We start from the raw sequence: 12,914 nt of genomic DNA on the forward strand, positions 1-12,914 counted from the left end.
CTCGGCTCGGAAAGCACATTCCTTGCTCAGAACATCACAAGCTTACAAACAAGTTGCGCCGAGCGATTCAATTTATGACTAGCGCGATTGTATCTTTATCGCCTTTCTGCTTTTCTCCATTAGCTTTTATTCTTTAGTCTTAGTTTCTAATCAAAAGAGCAGCAAGAGAAAAGTACTACTGCTCAGTGCTCAGTACGGAAACAAACATTTAGGTAAAAAACTTCCTAGGCTGTGCTACCTAGATGGACATACAAATTAAGGGATGAACTAAACATTTGCTAAGTTATGGTTAAATGACAATAAAACCTTAATTTCATCTCACTGCGAAATCCTGTAAACAAACCCGCAAGGCGCGCAGTACCCTCTCTTTAACCTAAAGCTCAAACGCTGCTCTTTTGGCGAGTTTTACTTGACCGCAACCTTAAACCAGATTCAGTAATTACAGTTAGCCTCGCCCTAACACAGGTACAGAAGGGCATAGAATTGTTTCCGCTCACTAGTGAATAGATTGAAGGAAATGCAGACTATGGGAATAAAGTTAAATCTCTCAAGCCTGTTTCGTAGGTATCCGGAAAAAAAAAAAGGGGGGGGGGGGGGGGGGGGCACGAATTTCCAAGACATCCACGGGTATTGCTAGAAAATAATCAGCAACGGCCGAAATTGCGAAAAAAAAAAAAAACACGAGGTGTCGGTGTTCGTGAGAGAGGGCGGTAACACGTCTTTCACAACTAGCATACTCCAGCAATCTGCTAAAATAAAAAGTGAACAAGCAACACGGAAATGATACCATGCCTTAAAACGAACACATTCTTAAAACGAATGCACACGGAAGGCAACGCCTTTACAAAATACGCACATAAAAGAAATAAAGAACGAAACCAAGGCCGGAAGGAAACGAAGGTATCACAAAAAAAAAAATAATAAAGAAAGGAAACAAAGGACGAAGACAACAGACAGTGTCACTACATGCTTGGTGCCGTATATCTACTTAACTACGTTCTGGTCACTCCATTAAGAGCGAAAACATAAGCACTCTACAAATCAAAGCGGATAAATGATGACAGCGTGCAATATTTCACGCGCATCTGTCAGCCGAATCCGAGCGAAATTCTCAAACGCGTAGTCAAACTGAAAAACAATGCGGGATGTTTAGCCTCCACCGGACTTCGACAATACGCCGAAATGAATGCTTATAATTCAGTGTGCGCACGTTAGGATGAGGTTCAGTGCCTGCAACTCACCCTGGCGTTGGAAGCATGTACTGCGTCATGGGGGAAAGCGAAACAGGTTGAGAAAAAAGAAGAAGAGGAAGCAATACGGCGCTTTTCTCAGTCAAAGGTGAACGGACGTCCCGACACCCTTTTTCACGACCATGAGGAAACATTCAGAACTAGACGTCAGAGCCACGGAGCCGGAGCAAACTGTTAAAGACTTCCAAAAATTAAACGAATCAATATACGCAGTGAAAAATCTCTGAAGGGGCGGACAAAACTGCTACCGAAGCAAAACCACCGCTAACGATGCCATCACTGAACATGAGAAGAAAAAAAAAAAAAAGAAGGTAAGGAAACGCTAGAACACGAAGGTAAGTTTCGCATTGACGTTATTACGCAAACCACCACCAAGCCCGCCGGATCTCAAAATTGTGGTCGGAGCAGCCAACCAGAATACTTGAGAACCACTCCGGCGGTGGAACATATAAACGACACATACAAGACCAACATTATACGCCCGTCGTGGTGATCAATTACGCCACTGGAGATACCGGCTAGCCCTTTTGTGCCGCCACATTCGCGCCGAGCAGCAATCAGCACGCTCGAGAACGACTTGACTCCTCACAAGGAGCATAGCATTAGGCAAACGCATTCGTCTCAATATCCTCCTTTCGCCCGCTTATATTCTGAGTCTGTTCGCAAATGCGCGAACGCTCGATTCACCTCGGACGAAGGAAAGTCATTCGTTCTATTAAGTGCCAAACCCGGCGAACAAGTGAGAATGTCTCCGTCCAGGCTGGAGTGGAAGTGACGCGCTGTATAACACCTTCGGGGCGGGGGGGAGGGGGGGGGGGGGGGGGAGAGAATAATAATATTAACGTGCAGAACACAAAGAAACAAACCACGCGCATAGAACTGATACGCTCGGCAGAAAAGTCGTGCGGCAGAAAGACGAATAGCGTATCCGGTGTTTGCTCGGCGAGGTACATTTATTTCAATCAATCCTCGTTCCAAAGTGAGCGACGCCCTTAACCTTTCAACGCGTGCTGTGAAGGAGAATTTGACAATAAACTGGAAAAGCGAATATCATTGATACAGGAGTTGATACAGGAGAAGAAGAAAGGAAAATGAATAGGAAGATGGGAGAGAGCGATAGGAAAAAAGGGAGGGTAATACGTACACCCCACACGAGCGTTGGCAGCTTGAAAGAAATCCTGCAAAAAGGAAGCCGCGTTTACTTTTGCTGATCAGGGCGCTCAAGGCGTGGATTATCATATGGGCCCACGCCGAAAATGAAGAAACGTGCGGAGGTTGGTAAGAATGAAGAAGCTTCCGCCGCCACTTCTTCCTGGCGCTCCATAAGAAATGAGGCGCAAAGGCGGCGGGAGTCGAGGGTAAACGTCCATCAATCATGTTCGCGGTGCAGGGCAGGGAAGCGAGCGCGTCAGCCCGTGAATGAACGGGGCACGCATTCTATCACTCGGGCGTTTAATGGAGCTGCGCGTAGTGATAGAGAAAAGAAAGGAAGCAAAGGCAAATAAGTCATCGACGTGGAGCAGTTAAAATGAAGCTCCTTGGCTGCCAGCTTCCATTAGCGGAGCAGTCGAGGAACACAAAACGTTCCGGGCAGCGCAAGGCTAGGTTACATTCTCAGACGTTTCCTGTAATTCGTTTTTAAACTGCCTTTTTCGAGCGAATTTTCTAGTGCATAATTGAGACTTTGAGAAAGTAAGAACACGAACATTAAACGGTGATTACGGACCCTGGTGACGAGGACGATCGACGTATTAGCTGGTACCCCCTGTGCCTCTGCAAAATCTGCGTTTGCCTTGAATGCTGCTGCCCCGCATGAGTGTATGACCTTAGCGCATCCGGTTTGGGAGGGATGACGAGAGTGTTTTGTCGCGTGAGAAGTGTTAATGCGGTCTTTAGCAACTTGTCATGCCATTCTCTATCCTGAGTGCCTTCTGTGCATACCTAACTCATCACGGGAACGTCATGGGAAAACATCATGGATGGAAAGCGTATTGAACCTACAGTGAAGAGACTGTCTCAATTGAAAGCCACCATCCCAGCAGCTTTGTTAAGAAAAGCAAAAGAATTTCAGGCGCCGCTGCAGAGTTCGTTGATGAAATAACGCCTGGATGAGTAGCCCCTCCAGTTTCATTTTATTAATCCGCGACTCGTCATGCGTTCCCAAGGGGCACAATTACAGCCGAGTCATGCCTTGCGGTTTGCCATGCGTCATTCCGAAAGGTGTATATCCCAACTATCCTTCCTTCTTCGCAGCAAATATTTTGTTAACAAGCCACAATTCATCCCCCCCCCCCCCCCTCCTCATTTTATAATAGAAAGACCACCAGAAGTTGTCACCATCACGCCTACTAACTAGGCCCGCACCTATAGTTGGTATCCTCTACAGGGTTTTGAGACGTCCGTTGATCGTGGCACGGGCGTATACAAGCTCATGCAGTGCAACACGCAGGCAAAAAGCCAGGCGGCGCGGAGAGATCGACGGCAGGCGGAAGGAACCGTGGCGGAAGCAATCGACCAACACCACGCTCTCCTGTGCCATAGGCGATCGGGCCACGGGCGCCTCGAGCCAGCGCGTTCGGCCCACGTACGCTGCTGCCCCGGAAGAGAAACGACGAGAACCATGTCAGGCAGAGCGCGTCCGCAACCGTCGCAGACCGAACGAACGAGGAGGGTTGACGGATCTGCGGGCTGATCGCAAGTGAATGGGAAGAGAGACAAACCCTAAAGCGGACGCAGCCGCGACGGTAGCGACGGTTACGAAAAAATTTGAACAGACATTACTTGCCGGCACGAGAACGAGCGCACGCGAATTATTGACGAGTGTGCGCATGCGCTTCATGTGTGTGCAGATGTAAAACGACAGCAGACCACTAAACCAGGATGGGTTGGGTTGGGTTGGTTTGTGGGGTTTAACGTCCCAAAGCGACTCAGGCTACGAGAGACGCCGTAGTGGAGGGCTCCGGAAATTTAGACCACCTGGGGGTCTCACCTACGTCAGCAATGTGCTTAACTGAGCATCAATAACGCGTGGACACTACCAAATTTAGCGCTCTTCCTACATGTGCCTCTTGCGCTGGCAACCTTTATATGTCGCCATTTCCACCAGTGTGCGGACAGTAGTAATATGGAACCAGTATATGACAAGAATCTCTTTCTCCGCGGCGACGCCGGCCACCTGTCAACTAGTACATATATATCAAGCCCTCAGTTACAGCCCTAAACCAAAGCTAATAAAACGCTCGATGCAATCCATCAATTTCCCCTTCACTCTGTTCCGACAGCCTTTTCACTTTCTGACTGACGCCCATTACAGACAGGCTAACTGACATGTAGTTAGACTCTCGCATATCTTCTTTTTCGGTAAGAAATCCTCCCTCTCTCGGTTGCCTACAGAAAAGAAGCCGTGTGCGATTCGCTCCCGAGCGAAAACTATTCCATAGTGTATCAGCGAAGATGAACCAGAAATGTTAAACATGGTCTTTCGGTTAATTCTGCGGCTCCGTAGCAGAGGTATTGGCTGAGACTAGAAAATAGGAGAATTAAGCAAACGTATTTAATAAGCCGGTTAGTCTAGCAGCTAGATTTTTAATCCGACAACTGTCTGACGCATCTCTGCTCCTGTTGCATCACCGACGTTCCAAACAACCGTTCATTTTTTTGCTACAAAACTACACACGACAAAACACCGCACCAAAAAGCAAAAATAAGAAAAAGAAAGTTTGTCAAGTGTTGCGACCCGAGTGTGGACGTCATAGAACTCCTTCAAAAGTTGCGCTTCTCATACTCGTGCGGTCGGTTGAGTTCGAAAAGAAAAAAAAAAAGGCAAAGGGGAAAAATAAAACGAACGGAGGGGAAAGAAAAGGAAAATAACGACCGAAGCGCCCATCTTTGGAGTGGTTGCGAGTCTTTTAAGGCACAGAGACAGCTTGTGGAGCAGAAAGTTGTCCGAACAGAGAGAGGGTGAGCGAAAGGGGCACAAGAAACGAGGGTTATATACCATCTCAATCCGCCAAGAGAGAGAGAGAGAGGTGCGGAGAAAGAAGGCCTAGCCCTGAGGCTCTACGGAGGGCAGACAACTACACAATACAACGACGCGTCGCAGCAGAAACTGCCGATAGATTACGGGCTGCTTCGTGTCTTCATCGCTGCTCCCACATACTCCCCCTCCTCCGTTCCCTTCTCGTTCCCGATACGCTCCTCGAGTGCAGAGAACATCCGCACGTCCTCCGCATACTCTCTCTCTCTTTCTCGCCGTGGAAGTCGCTGGTGCTGGTGGTCGTAGTGCTGTCGCTCTGATCGATATATGCTGGCCAGAACACAGCAGCGAGACGGCGGATCGGCAGAACCTCTTCATCCCCATCGCCGAGCCCAGCACGCCTGCTTTGACCATAGCGACACATACTCGCAACTGGGATCTTACCCGAGTCCTTGATGAGAAAGCGGGCGAACTTCACGGCGCGTTAGATCATATCCTTGGGCAATGAAAACGACAAGCGCCACGATAGAGTTCCTGCGCCGGTTCCTCGGTCGGTCAGAGATCTCACCGAGTCTGGACTCGTTTGCCTCGCGTTGGGTGGCTCCCACAATGTTTCCCCAGCTAGCCCAAGTTGTAACACTAGGGCATTCGTGCAGTGGTTAAAAAAAAATAATAATAAAGACCAAAACAACCTCAACAATAGAGCAATGTTCTGTCTTATCTACAACTCCGGCTATTTTCCAGTGGTACATTACATACAAGCAAAGTAGAGCACTTTGCTAATGAAACAGAGTTCGGAGCCTGGTCAGGAAAAATAATGTCGTAGGTATTAAAGTTCGCCCATAAGCTGGAGGGAAGCGACGTCATAAGACCGGAATACGCATCTAGTATACGTTTCGGCGTGCCTTCAATGCGCACCATATCGCCGCCTGTAAGTAACTTGGGGGAAACGTCCAAGTACAAGCCGGATGAGAAGAAGAAATGTCTAGTTGTGCGCAAACGGACGTGTAAGGGTGCGCAAGCACAACTATGAAAGAAAACACAAAAACACGATGCAAAGGTGACAATAAATTCTAAAGCATTGCCAACACATACTACAATCAGGTGTCCCTGTGAATTTATTTTTCCCTTTCAGCGCACTCTTGGCGAGCGAAAAAGGTTAACCCGCTTGTCGCTATCGACGAACAGAGACAGCTTAGTGAAATAATGCCACGCGACGGAGTACTAAGCCGCTTTGAGCCTCCGCCATTGTTACCTGCAGGAAGCTTGAAGCGCCCTCCCTAATTATTCGCCCTGACCTACACCCCCCCCCCCCCTCTCTCTCTCTCTCTCTCTCTCTCTCTCTCTCTCTCTCTCTCTCTCTCTCTCCTCTCACTCTCTCTCTCCTCTCTCTCTCTCTCTCTCTCTCTCTCTCTCTCTCTTTTCACATGGAGCTCCTAACGCAGTGAGAGCTCCTGCACAGAACAGAAAATCGCCATGGAAAACGCCGCGACCAGAAATGGTCCATTTCGAAGTACCAAGGAAAAGCGCACTGGCTGCACGACGTCTTGGCTCGTTTCGGCTCAGTCGTGGCGGTTGGGAAAACAAAAATATCAATCAACGAGCTTACGGCACTTAATAGGAAAGTTCACATGCGGAAATGCAGTGCCAGCAAGAAGGCATGGTACAAAAGTCAGAATCTCATGTCATGCCTTACAATGACATCGACGATATTATCGAACAGCACAAATACGGTAGGGAAGTCCAATACCACAGCCGCTCCTTCGAAGTGCACTAGGCGCAAGAGAGCTGCAGTCGAGGCTGGTGACCCTAACGCACGCCTAAGCGCACTTACTGTATTTTCAAAGCAATCTGAATCACCTTCCGGAAGAGTCCAGAGATACGAGCGTAAAGTGAGGTGTAGGATTCCGGCTTCTCAGTTTCACTATAATTCAGAAACGTACAGTTGTGGGAGTCGTTCAGGATATCCGACGGTGAACAAACGACTGCAAAGGAAATGATCAACCGTATACACATACACGCGCACCCAAGAAATCGAAGTGAATGATCCCAAGCCCATTGGCCGACCTGGACCGTACGACCACAGATGGCGCGTGAGTACGTACTCAAAAGTGCCTACTACTCTGATGTCTCCAAATATCCCCTGCGGATCACAACCACCCAGCATGTGGGAGGCACGTGAAAAAAAGAGTTTTCTGTTACGATGTCCACTGCGGCAGCGCCTGTGGTTACCATGAAAAAACTTCGTCACGTTGTTAGTGCCAAAAGAGAGAGAGTAACAAACGGAATTCGACTCCACGTCCATGATGGTGTCGGTAGCCGAACGCGTCGCTGCGAGCAGGGATTACCATTTGTCGGCAGTAATCCGCAAGCCTAGTCCTCCCAGCACATAAAAACTAAAAACCTCAGCCGACCGACACACCTGCGAAATTTGCAGCAATCGAAATGTCTGCCGCACGCTAACTCGAAAAGGCAGTTCAACACAACGAGCAAAGAACCTTCTATGCCAGCCGCCAATAATAAGCGCGCGACGGGAACGTGACATCGAAATGGCAGAAAAAGGTGCGCCCGTTCAGTACACTGGGTCTCTGTCTGTCAGCACGAATAAAGAGACGGCGTAGTTCGCCAACGCACAGCCCACTTAACAGGCAGGGACTGCTCAGGAGCAAAGGGAACAAGAAAAACAAACCCATGGCGTTCAAGCCCCAGCAGCAAAAAAATGATTTTAGTTTCGGCTTCGAGAAACACGCGCGACCGTCGTACGTACACCAAAGAGCGGCGCGTCTTTGTCTGGATAAATGAGACCGAGCAGGAACCTAAAAAGACCAAAACCACCGCCCGGAAACAGCAGGACATGTAGGGCGGGGGATACAACGGCGCTAAAAAGGAAATGACGTCCGCAAACCATTTCCGGAAGAAAAAAAACGGAGGGGGCACCCGTCGAAACGAGTTACAACCAAGTGAGACACGCCAAACCCGCTGCTCTCCAAGCCTGAGTTATTTCCGAAACAGTGTGTTCTCTTAGATATACACATTCGCCGACATGCAGGGGCAAAAGGAGGTAGCGACATTTCGAATCACGCCGATATATATATATATATATATCGAAGCTGCGCGCGCGAACTCAACGTGCGGTAACTGACGGCGCGTCGTGTCTTCTTCCGCCGCAAAAATCCGGATTGGAACGGATGGCTTAGTCCGGGCGGCAAACCATATTCGCGAGCTGTCCCCGAGAAAAGTGGGAAGAGAAGGACAAGTGCGCAAGGAAGGCGTATACTAAGCTATAGGTCGGGATTGTGACGAACAGCAGTCGCCCAGTAGTCATTATTTAAGCTTTGCTCGGTGCCCAACCAGGATTGATAACGACAGCTGGAGACCTGCAGGAAGAAGGGCAGCTACTTCTACGTCAAAACCGAAGTTTCACTTCGTTAAAACCGAAAATCACAACTTGCCGAATTCCCTCCGGCAGTTTGGAAAAACCGAGAAACGTTTGGTTCTTATTCCCTCAATACTGGTTAGGGTTTTCTTTTAGCCAAATTTCACACAAAACATACGTGAAAATGATATACATTAATATATATATATATATATATATATATATATATATATATATATATATATATATATATATATATATATATATATATATATATATATATATATATATATATATATATATACACATATATTCTCCGCACTGAACGACACTGTCTGCAAGACACTGCCATATAGAATTGTGTAAAAAGTTAGCATGTGTGCACTGTCAACATTTGTCATTTTGTGCTTTCATTTTATACCCCAAACCTGCAACAACCTCCGCAAGGAGGTTAGCAGTATGTATCAAATAAAATAAATAAATAAATAAAGATTAAAATAAAAAGCAGAAAAGTGAACTCACGTCACGCACGAATCACTTCCTGATTTTCCGTCTTCTGAAGACGTGATCGAGATGCACTTTTTCTTCAAAAGTGCATCTGCGCTTATTTTGACCTGCAACAAGATGCTGCAGGAATATTATGAAAACGTATGTACTCTCCGCGGCGTCTCGGTACGGTTGCAGTCGGCGTTCAGCTGCCGATCCCAAGGTCACGGTTTCGACCCTGGCCGCAGCACTCACACGTTTCAAAAGAGACGAAACACACACACACACCACACACACACACACACACACACACACACACACACACACACACACACACACACACACACACACACACACACACACACACACACACACACACACACACACACACACACACACACACACACACACACACACACACACACACACACGCACGCACACAAAAGCCTCCGTGTGCTGTTTAGTTTGAGCGTGAGGCTAAATTGGTCTACAATAATTTAAGGGGCCGCCATAACTGCGTCCCTCATAGTACACGTGTCAGCGTTGGACATTAAACCCAGTAGTTTAAATTTATCTAACTTGCGCACCTAGCTCCCAGTCAAAAGAGTAAAGCTTCGAACAGGGTCCATCAAAGGATCTCCACAGTGTTATGCTGTGCTCATTTCACTAAACTAACGACCAAAGCAGGTCACATTAGGTGAGGCAGTACATTGCATAAGCTTACGTACGTACGTACTTGGGAGCCAAGTGATGAATGGTAAAAGTCTGATTCAAGCACCGAGTTGCACATACCGTGAAAGCGACATATACCGTGAAAGGTTGCATTCGTAACCTCTAAAAAAATAAGCCTATACAACTCACTTCGTCACGAAAAAAAAAAAAAAAAAAAGAAAGAAAAAAAGGCTGACTGACCCTTCTTGCGTGGAGTGTCCCTTATACCAGGATACTCACTTGCAGTTAATAAAGCATATTTTCCTCCTCTTTATTATTGAGTCTCGAGTTAGGAAGTGCGTACATTTCTCTGCTAAGCCTGTAATGCTTATACTAGCTGAAAACTACCTCGAACAGAAGTGGCACCTCACACTGGGGTACGTCTGTCCGGCGCCTCAGTACGTGGCCCTAACTATACGTCTCGCTAAAACCACGAGTCGGTGCTAATGCAATAGCCGGCGTCAGCTAATTACAGAGCTCCCAAGTAAACGTACAACACCGCCCCGTGGCTGTACGGTGTGCCTGTACTCGTTAATCAGCGCACACCCAACTAGGCGGAGAGCAGCAGTGAGGCAGCCTGGACAAACAGCCTTTCTCATTTCATATTTTTACCTCATCTTTTATTGTTTCAGATTACTGCTCCTGAACAATGAGTCGTGCAAACCATCCTTACATGAGATCACATGAGATCAAGCCATCGCATTATGCCAGCAGTGGCACTCTCCGGCAAATTAAGCTTCCCTCTTACGCAATTAAAATAGAATCATCATCCCCAACGCGTACCTTACATCACGCTCCATTCTCGTGCATGCACAAACAGTAAGTGGTGCGAGTGATTACTTGACGTTAACTACAGGGGGCTCCGTAACACTGCACCGTTCCACTGAGACAAGATACTACGCAGCCAACGCGATTCTGATGATCATGATGGTGATGATGATGATGATGATAATGCCGTTAACTTCAAAGCATCATACGAAGAGAAAGGTTGAGAGAAAAAGCTGGCATTTCAGCCTGACTATATCTCTCCTACGCGACATGCCGCATAGAGTTTACGAAGTCCCCTAACCATCCTTTCAGCGACTAACGCTCAGAAAAGAATGGAAGAAACATAAAAGCCTACAAAAAACTTGCTGCAAACGCATTCGCGTCTCTAACGTGTGAGTTAACACCACTTTGGAGAGGTTGCATTCTATTCTTATCTTTCCTCACTTACGACAGACCAGAATTCGTTTCCCGCGACTTCCATTTACCGCGCAGCTAGAAGGCGTCCCATATACATCCGGAAGACGTCCCATATACATCCGGAAGGCGTCGACCAACGCCAGATTAAAACTGGAGAGCCTGTCCGCCAGCGCGTTTTCCCAACGCCGACAAATACACGCCCACGAAACGGCGACCGTATCTGCGGCAACGACGACGGGCCCGCCACCGCAAAGCCATAAACACGCTCCCCAAAAAGAAAAATAAAGAAAGGAAAGAAACGAGGTGCGAAGCCAACGCGAAGAAGCGGCACGAACAATTCCTCTCTGCCTCTCACTTTCTTTGTGTTATTTTTGAAAGCGAGCAGCCGGCGAAACATGCAAATTTTCTCCCAGAGAGTGCTAAGATAGCGAAAACGCGAGGTGCTATGTTACGCTGGCGGCGCGCTTAAAGGGACATCACGAGTGCGCCAGTGGTGGGCGCTATAAAGCACACGAATAGAAACACGAAATCAAAAACACTGGCAATGCGAGCGCGCTTGAAAGTACTGCACAGGGAAGGAAGAAAGGAATACAGCACGACAGAATAATGCGCGGTCTGCCGGTGAAAGGAGAAAGACACAGATGCGGAAAAGGAGAAAGAATTTGGAAGAGAAGGGAGGGCGGGGGGGGGGGGGGGGGGGGGTCCTACATGAATAGGTAGGCATTATTTCAAGGAAAATATAGAGACGCGGGAACGCGAAGGTGCAGTGTATATCTGAGCGTTATATACACCGCGTCCGCGCTCGGCCGCTGAGACGGTGGCTGGAGACGGGGATTACCCGTTGACTGATGCCGGAAGCGCGCGAACAAATGGCAGCACAGCGCAAAGAACCGAGAACAGCGTGGCATTTTTTTAATAAATATTTATTCTTTTTTTTTCTTTTTCTCTCGCTCCGCACGACGTGAACTACGCCTTATTTCCTTTTTTTTTTTTTTTTACATCAGAGGAAAGACTGCACAGAATCGTTCGCAAATTTGAAATCCGAACAAAACAAACAGGAAAGAGTGAAGCGAGCGAAATGTGGCGGAAGGAAGCACCGCCGTGAAGCGCGCACCTCTCCAGGCCCGGGTATGAGGCCGCGGTTTTCCACGGAGGCGAAATCGCTCGCCAACCCGGCGCTTTGTTTGAGCAGCATTTGCGCTAGAGCGGAAACGACGGCTAGAAAGAAAAAAAAAAAGAAGAAAAATACATTTCAAGCGACAGGGGGAAGTTAATTCTGGCCACGCACGGCGAAAGAGGCGACGTCGCGATCCATTCCAACGCGACCCCTCTACCCGCTTCTCAGCACACCTACGCGTTCGCTTTGCGACTCTTTTGTTCCGACGCCAGGTCGTCGCCAGATTCCGCCGCGCCAGCAAATTATCTATCCCACAACTTGTTCGCAGTCAGGGCAGAGAGGGAGAAGGAGATCAACAGTGGGGGAAAGACAAACGTCTTTTGTGGATCAGTGGCGTGAAAGCTATATAAACGCGACGACGACACCGCGCACAAGTGCGCCATCCTCAAGCGCTTGTAGCTCGCACTACGCTGTCAGCAAAGTCCCCTGCGTTTCACGAGCGTGTCTCACAGTGAAGCGCCGATACTCGTACTCAACTCCCCGTGACATTTAGCGCATCCACTCTTATCGACCACGGTGGGATGCGGTGTGCGGACGATGCACTGCATGCAGTTTGTCTCCCGGTAAGCTTCGTTTCCTGTTCGGGCTTCGGCAGACACGAACATTCGTAAACATCCGCGAGGGAACTGGAGACGCTTCCTCCTTTTCGGATGAACACTGCCGCGACTGAGCCATGAGCACGGACTATCCAAGCAATTTGCAAACATGCAGACGAGTTGTGACAGCTGACAAGCGTTGGCAACTCTGCTATTC

The 12,914-nt window shown here is 48.2% G+C and overlaps 1 protein-coding gene across 6 annotated transcripts in view; it reads right to left on the reverse strand.

The window, feature by feature from the left end:
• Nucleotides 1-12,914, reverse strand: part of Dys (Dystrophin) — a 517,227-nt gene that overhangs the window by 161,458 nt on the left and 342,855 nt on the right. The gene's annotated exons all lie outside the window — the stretch shown is intronic.

This window comes from Amblyomma maculatum, chromosome 1 (assembly GCF_055883805.1).
Source record: "Amblyomma maculatum isolate TAMU_Amacu chromosome 1, ASM5588380v1, whole genome shotgun sequence".
NCBI classification, from domain to species: Eukaryota; Metazoa; Arthropoda; class Arachnida; order Ixodida; family Ixodidae; genus Amblyomma; species Amblyomma maculatum.